Genomic DNA, 8,804 nt, shown 5'->3' on the forward strand with positions numbered 1-8,804 from the left:
GGGGGAGACATCACTACCCCTAACATTTCTCCAATTATTGCCTCTTTTTCCTTTTGGCCTGGGGACCGAGCAATTGTATTGAGGGGTAGAAACAACAGAATAAAAATCCTAGCTGATGAAAAAAAAAGCACCTATGTGTTCAACCCAAAAAGTAAATAAGTTCTGGACAGTATTGCTCCTTTGTAAATATGTCCTCCTCTTGCCCTCCATTATCTTTTTTTTTTAATTTATGGGAGTTGTGGATAGACCAAACGTTTAAAAACACTCTTTGTATAGATGTTTTTGAGGCAACATAGTATTGATAAGTAACTTTGTGTGTAAATCCTAGGTTTGTGTTGTTTTGTGGAATATTTGTTCCTGCACTCTTGGAAGAGGCAGAAGTAAACTGCTTTGATTTCACTAAAGTCATCTGAAAATTAGGGAAGGGGGACACTCAGCAATATCTAGCCTCATCCCTGACTGATTGAAGAAACTGTTTTCCATGTACCAAGAGTACTATTTTTTTAAGTGTAGTTCTTGCTCCAGTTGTGATAGTAGTCTCCCCAATATTGCATTTATTTTTATTTTCAAGAAAAATGAACCAATGTTGCTCTAAAAGCTCAGCCTATATTCATGTCATATCACAGTCCATGACTATGAAAAATATGTGAATTCTATATGTACACATTTGTGGAAGTGTTATGTGTGTGTATGTATATTACTGTATATATAAATACATAAATATATATATTTAAATGTCCAGTGCTGTTAATAAAGAATATTCTGTACACAAATAAAATTAAAGGCACTAGACTCACTGCCAGAACCATGCATTTCCAAAGTCCGGGCTTCGGGTTGTTCTAGCCACATTTTATTTAAACAAGTAGACATATTGGAGTGTTTAATCTACACACAGAGAAATTGACTGGGTTTGCCATTAGCTGGTAAAGGCTGAATCTTAGTGTTAAAGCCAAACAGTATTCAGAACCAACCCAAAACATATTAGGTGGAAGAAATCATGCTGATTTTCAGGGCCCTGATTTTCATACAGCACCTGACTCATAGGCCCCTATGACTGCAAGGAGGTGGAAGCAAGTCCTATTGATATAAACTGGACAAGAATGGGGACGGTGGGTTAAATAGGATGTTTTTTAGGTACCCAACTTGTAACATCTTCTTAAGTAGGCAACTGAGTTTAACTGAGATACCTATGGGAACCCACCCATCATGCAAAAGCAATTCAATCTTTTTTCCATTCTTTTTTAGAAGCTTTGTCTTTTGCGTGTATACTGTATCCTTACTGTGCCACCAGAAATAGAGGCTGTGCAGTACACTGGCAGGAATGCTTAATGTTATTCTTACCATCACACTAGCCTTACTTTATACCATATTGTAACGGTGTCTTTCTCTTGTTTATTTGTTAGTGGTAGCAACTTTTCTTTCAGTTTTAATAACACACAATTTCTTGGATTATAATAAATTGGCATCCTTCATGCTAAATAATGCACAGAGAGAGGGAGGGAGGGAGGGAGGGGGAGAGAGAGAGAGAGAGAGAGAGAGAGAGAAGGACTGTGGACTGCCATCAGGAAGATGGTCTTGATACAACAATTTTACAACTGATTCATTGAATGGTTTGTACAATGTGCACATATAAAAAAATCTCCAACTTAAAGATAGATTGACATCTTAATCTAAGTAGCAAAACACCTTCAGGCCTTAATTGCCATTTAGAAGAAGAGTTTGCTGGTGAGTGGGCAAATGTATAGGGTGCAATAAAAATTCTCTTTTAGTTATTTTTCACTGGTGGAAAGAATTCTGAGAAAAAGTGGCAAAATTTAACTCTAAAATATATAAGAATTCTTCTGACCTGGGGAGGGTCACAATACTGACAGCATTAAAATGTCATATTGTTATGAAAATAAATTTCAGGCCAAAAAGAGCAGCCCAAATTAGGTCTCCCTTAAAACTTGAAAGACATGCTTGGCCTGAATTCTTCAATGAAATAGAAGGGAATGGCATAGAAAGCAGGGAGGCTTCCCTCCTTCTTTATGCTGAGTGTCTTTGTCTAAACTCTCTGTTTGACATGAAGATTTTTTCCCCCTGCTAATTTACAGAAACTTACAAATTAAGAGGAATCTTCTAGGTGTTTAATCAGCCACCTAAGTAAAAGATTATGCATCCTCTTTTACTTCCCAAGTCTTATGCTGGGTGCCCCCTCCCGTCCCCTCTCTTTCCCCATGGTTAAAAAAAGCGAAATGAAATCATGCTGAAAATAGCAATTTTACTGGGAATCATTAATCACCTCCTACAATAAATACTTCTTTGTAATTCAACAGTGATTCTGAAAGGCATTCTCTTGGAAAAGGTCTGCGAAGATACCACCGAAGAATTGGGGAAAATGTGTCCATGTATAAAAGGCACAGTTGCTTGGCTGCACCCTAAAGGTGTATGCTTTCAGGGTGGAGTATCGGACCTGGCAGAAAAATACATATGGAAGATTGTCATCCTTCAAGGTAATTTTTAAAAATTTATTCTATGGATCTTTTCCCATATTGTCACTTAAATGTGTAGTTGCGCATGGGCATGGGCATGGGGGAGCAGGAGAGGCTGTGTTGTTATATGATAGGTGCCCTGGGTTTCTACCTTAGCTGGCCTAATTAATGTTACAATTGTTCCAAGAAAGACAGGGTAGGTGTTTAAACCCTACTGTTGTCCTGTCATTGCACCAGGGCGATGAGTAGAGGTCACTGAAAGGACACCTTTTCTGTCCCATTAATTGTTTTTTAAAGAAGCAGACTGACCCATCAAACCCTTGACCTTTAAAGGCAGTATTCTTTCTCATCTGATTTCTTGGACTTAAATATGCTTCTCTCTCTCTTTTTTTTTTTGCTCTCCTCTCTTTTATGTCTGCCACACACATAAATAGATATGTGCAAACATATTTTCCTTGTTGTAAAGGAAGAGGATTCTAAAAATCAAGTGCTTCTTTAAAGTTGCACCAAGGGGAAAAAAAAAAAGAAAAGAGAAAGAAATCTCCTTTCCCCAAAATAGTCCAGTACTGCAGAGCAGGGCAAGGAAAACTATTTCTTCTGCCCACTCCAATTTGTGGGATGACACAGAGATTTGTTTATTTTTGTTTTGTTTAATCACTGCTTGTGGAATTCACTCAAACCCTTAAGAATCCGGGCTAGACAGGTTCTAGAAATATGGACTGCCATTTTAGCCAGCAGCCACAAGAAATTACAATGCATGGTCTGGCTGATGGAGGTGCTGGGCTGGGGGTGGGGGGTGGGGGCGGGGCAGATAGGAAGAGGAAAAGAAGGCTGAAAAGTATTTCCTGTTACTGGTGTCTCTATTTTTTCAAGCGGGAATAAAGGTTAGACTGAAAGGAGTGTGGCCATTTCTTTTTCTTGCTTTCTGCTCTCGCCATCTCCTTCGCTCTCTTTCTCCCCTTTTGACCTTATTTATATCACTTCTGGGACTGATTCTCACACCACCATTTCTCTCTTTGACTTATATCCTCGACCTACCGAGATTGCAGAGCTAACTTGGGGAGGGGTTCCCCTCTTCCTCCCCCCCTAAATAAAAAAAAAATTAGGAAAAAAGTGCTCTTTTGTTTGCTTAGCTAGCTCCCCACAGAAATATACAAAAAGATCAATATTGTAGTGACACCATTACATGAAGCAACCTTAGTGTGAACCAACTCCAAGACCAATAAACAAGAAAGCGCAGCTTTCTCTTGTAATTTATGACAGGCACAGAAGAGTATGGTTGAGACTGTGGAAGGGACTACACTGCATGGCTTTTCCTATCTATACATTTGCACTGCAAGAGAGAGCAATGGACACATGGCAGGGAAGTTCCAATGTAGCCTTTTTAGCCTAGTGTCTTCCAGATTTTTCCTGAGCCCAGTTTCCTTGTTAAAAGCTATGGAAAGCTTTTCTAGATTTCAGCAAGTACAGTTTTGAGGAAATCTGACTATCCTTAAAATGATGAATGAGATAACCAGGGATGGACATTGAGAAGATAACACTGTTTTTGAGCACTGTGGAATTTTGCAGATTTGCTTGAAGCTGCTATCTAATGCTCTCCTCGTTCCATAAGAGATCTTCAACAATGCATGTGAGGCCTCTTCTTTAAGATCATGTGTGCTTGGATCACAGCTGAACCTGCTGGCCTCCAACAGGCTAAAATGGTTTTAGCACAAATATAAGCCAGATCATGCTGAAATCCAACTGAATTCAGTGGGACGGATTTTCACTAAATTAGTTATATTTAGTTTCAAATTACATGAGGAGACATTGATTGACTTGTCACATTAACTTCAATCAGACCTAAGAGCAGTTAAAGCCATTTTCACTCTACTGATTCTAGCATCTTCTAGAATCACCCACCTATCTATGCTTTAAGGCTAGAAAGCCTATTCTCATTAATGATACTACCCTAGTGATGACTTGAAATAGTTTCTGTGACTATAATGCTATATACATTTCTTGCAGAATAGACCTGAAGTTAGAGGAGCTTGACTTGACTTGACTCCTAGGCAAGTCATTCTCTGTATCCCAACTTATCTCATGGGGTTGTTGTGGGGGAAATACAGTAGGAAGAGGAGGTTGTGGTGAATATGTTCACTGCCTTTAGTTATTTCTAAAAATAATAAAGGTTGGATACAAATAAATTAAAATAAAATAAATATCTCTGCTGAAACTTAGTCCAGCTCCAGCCCAATGAAGCTTAATTGCAATTTGGGTTGTTGTTACCTGCTGGTAAAAGTTTTTCATACCTTCCACAACACATTTCAGTAGGATGTTGGCCTTCCCAATGTTCTCTCTGGATTTGACCAAAGGCCACGGCATTTCCCTTCTTAGAAGAGTGCTAATATTCCTGCAAGCTGCACAATCAATCCAGATTTCATCGCCTTCCATATCATTCAAGGAAATGCCATGAACAGAGAATTATGAAGCATTTGATAGCCTTTCTTTGAAGAGCCTGCCTATCTGGCACTCTCATCATAAGCACTCCTGCCAGTGTCTTGGCTGGAACAAAAACCCAGTTATACCCCTACCTGCAGCTGACAATACAAATTCGAATCCCAATGACTGATGGGGGGTGGGGTGGGGGGTGGTGGAAAGCATGTTTGCCTGTTTCATTCTCCCCTAGTTTGACAATCCCCCCTCCACCCCGCACATTGATGTCCAAAGGACCTCTTCGAAAACTGGAAAACTGTCAGAAAGCGGAGAGATTATAAGGGTTCAATAAGTGCCTGAAAAGCTTCTGCTAGGATAGATTAAAGGTGTTGCCTCTGTTGTCGGAGGAGTATTGAAATTTTAATCTGGGAAGGAAGACTGGGGGGTGAGGCCCGAGGGAAAGGAACATCACGTGACAGGTTAAATAATTAATTTCAGTCTCCAGCAATGAATCGGGGGCCGCCAGTTTCTCACTCGTCGAACTGATTCTTTCCGAAGTGAAGGGAAACTTTCTCTTTCTTACCCCGAACTCTTCCACCCCAAATCTTTTCCTTAAAAAAACCCCCAAACAAATCCCACCCGCCAGCCTTACTGATGTATCTTTGCAAGAGTCTTTAAGCCTCTTAAGCAAGCAATAAGGGGGAATGAGGAGGTTTGGTAAGTACGTAGGGACCAGCCTTGCTGCTTCTTGATCGCGGTTCATTGTTTGAGCTGACTGGTTTCGGGAGGTAGTTTTTACCAAAGGTTGAAATCTGCTGACGAATGGCCTGGCGGTCAGTTCTGCTATCCGGACGATTCATCCTTCTCCGAGGCGAAATCGACTTGATAACTCACTTCTGGTCCTCATTCTCCCTGAGGAAGGTTGCTGGTCCCCGCGGGGGAGGGCGGGATTTGGTGGCTGGGTCTAAGTTTTTTCAGGGCTTCATAAATTATCGGCTCCTCCATCAGGGCCAAACAAGAAACGGGAGAGAAGCAAGCATCGTGAGAAAGGGGAAGGGAGACGCGGGTGGGTAATATAGTCCACACTGAAGTCCGGGAGGGAGGCATTCTTTAACTCTTAGTTAAGCCGAGCGAGTCCGGAATGAAAATATCGCTATTAAGGTTAGATTTGGGGGCAACAAGGAGTTATCATCTTCCGGTAAGACCTTCGGGGCTACCTGGCAACTTTTTAAAAGGAAAGACTGCTCCCCATTGGTTTGGCAATCTAAAATCCCACGATGTGCTATTTAATCGGTCTTCAATGCACCCTACGTTTCTGAGGGCAGGAATGCATATTTAATAATAAATGTACAAAGGGAAAGACGGTTCAACCAAACAAGGCAATTGATGTGATGGTTTTACCAAGCGGATGCTTGCCTTTTTTTAAAAAAATTTTTTTTAAGGAGATAATGGGAAAATAGCAGAAATGTGGGGAGAGAGGACAATATTGTAATAGCGCAAATCCGAACCTGGGTGAGGACTCTCAGTTTAGCAGTAAATATTTGATGCAATCCACGGGCAATTCTAAAAAGCAAGGCTCTTGTTCAAGGTAAAAAAAATACCCCTCCCCAAATAAATGATTATGTCTGATTTTCTCTTTCTCAATGCCTGTTTAGTAGCAAAGCTAAAATTTTGCTACTTCCTACCAAACCTACCTCTACCAAAGGAACGAATTACCAAAATTCAAATTCTATAGAGCAACCTTTTCCCCAAAGGGAACAGGGCCTTTAAAAAAAAACATTTGGGGCAAGAGAAAAATGGATCAATACTGGACACTCACTTTTCCTAGCCATGTGAAGGAGAATCATGTTGTTGTTGTTGTTTTTTAAAAAAAAATATGGTGCTGATAAAACCAGAGGAGGAAAGAAAGTCAAGACACTCATTATTAAAAATGGTTGAAGAAAACTTACTATTGAGGTCAACTAGATTATCCCGATGCACTTTTACTAAGGGACCAATAGAAGACAGACACACAATTTTTTAATTCTCCTGCTTCCAACTTCAATTATTGTTCTTGATTTTGAATTGAGAACAATATAGCAGTGTTCAGTGTTGGTAGCATCTCAAGGCTTTATTTGATTAAATGATGCAAAACAATGATTTCCTAGATACATAAAAATGCATGTTTCTGATAAGAATTATATTCACAGAAAACAGTCACCAACTGCAAAACTATCTTTCAGTTTCATCCATCCTGTTGCAAACCTCATCATTCTTAGTATTAGCATTATCCATTTACTTTTATTAATGCTTTTGCCATTCTATAACCAAAACAGAAAATTGATTGTACTAATATTGTACTTTTTAAAGTTGCTAAACAGTCCTGTTCCTTCCCTTCACTTGAAATTGATATCTGTAACTTCAATACTGTTTAATTTTTAGTTTATATGTTGCTGTTCTTTGTTTACAGCACTCCAGGTCATTGGAAAATATGATTTAAAGCAGAATACAGTCTGGAAACAATTCTGTTCTGTGGCTGGAAGAAGGAAGAGGTAAGCAAGAACTTTGTCGGAGGCAGAGGGAGGAAATTAAATCTCTTGTACAACAGTTTAAAATAGTTTCATGTTGCAGGAAAAAGGACTTGGTTTGCCAATACTTGTTAGAGAGGTTACTGCAGAGTTGGGGTTTGATAAATAGCTAAATCAGTTGGAATTTTCTTCACTTTGGTCTATTCATCTTTCTTGGTCAGTGAATGCCCTTCTTGTTAAACAAAGAAATACACAGAGCCCTAGTAAGAGCAGTTCTCTAAGCTCCATTCAAATCAGGCAGCCTTGCACACCGTCTGGAAAAAGCCAAAGAAAGTAAGGGTGTTACTGAATATGCACTGGGGGTGGGTGTCAAGATATAAGACCAAGTTGATCATTAAAAGGTTTACACTGATGGACCTTTAATAGTGTTTCTCTTTTGTGACTCCCAAAGCTGTCTCCTAATTTTAGAAAGTTTTGTATTTATACAGGAGAGAGTAAACACAGTTTTACATATTTTTTTAAAAACAAATGTGGGAATATTATCAATGAGTGTTGACAATACTTCTTAGTAATGTGGAGGATCACTTTTACTTTTTAAAATTTCTTGGAAAAGCCTCTGAAGGCAATGAAAATGGATTAATTGAAAACTTTGTTGTTGTCTACTTTTGATGTTAAAGTTTGAGTTCTCATTTCATTCAAATTTCTTATCATTGTTAAAAAGATTGTTCTACCAGGATTTCAGACTAATGTATATGGATGGTTATTTGAATTGTCTGCTAAAATTACTCAGAATTAGGTTAGTATCTGTTTAAAGATTGCCATAAATTATAATGTTACAAGAATTTGTTATGCTAATATAATAGCTTGTTCAGGTTCTTCCTTTTAAAAAAGTCCTAGAAGCCTGGGTCTTGTCTGTTTCAGAATAAACTACTGTATTTCAATATAAAAATATTTAGAAAGGGAGAAAATTAAAGATCTTTATTACTTAACTGCTTGAGAGTCAATACACCATCATTCCAGATCCAACTTTCTATGTTCTAACTTAACCTTAGAAAAGATCTTATTTATTTATGCAAAATTTATTCATCCTTCCCCATATTTGTCCAATAAGAAAATACTCTATTTGAATGAGTACAGTTAGCTAATAAGAGTCAAGGTAGATGTCTTCCAGGGCTGGAACAGATTCAGTAAATGGAACTATAAAAAATAAGCCACACACACACACACACACACACACACACACACACACACACACACACACACAACTCAACCAGAAACTCTAATATAGAATCTTGTTTCTTTTTAGGTATAAATGTTAATGTAAAAGGTAAAGGTAAAAAAACCAAAGACAAAAACCAGCCTCATACACAACACACACACACACACACACACACACACACACACATTGAAT

General features: G+C 38.7%; 1 protein-coding gene across 1 annotated transcript in view; it reads left to right on the plus strand.

Moving 5' to 3' along the window:
- HOXA3 (homeobox A3) overlaps positions 1-8,804 on the plus strand; it is a 40,581-nt gene that overhangs the window by 24,339 nt on the left and 7,438 nt on the right. The window lies entirely within an intron of this gene.

This window comes from Vipera ursinii, assembly GCF_947247035.1.
Source record: "Vipera ursinii genome assembly, chromosome: Z".
Lineage (NCBI taxonomy): Eukaryota > Metazoa > Chordata > Lepidosauria > Squamata > Viperidae > Vipera > Vipera ursinii.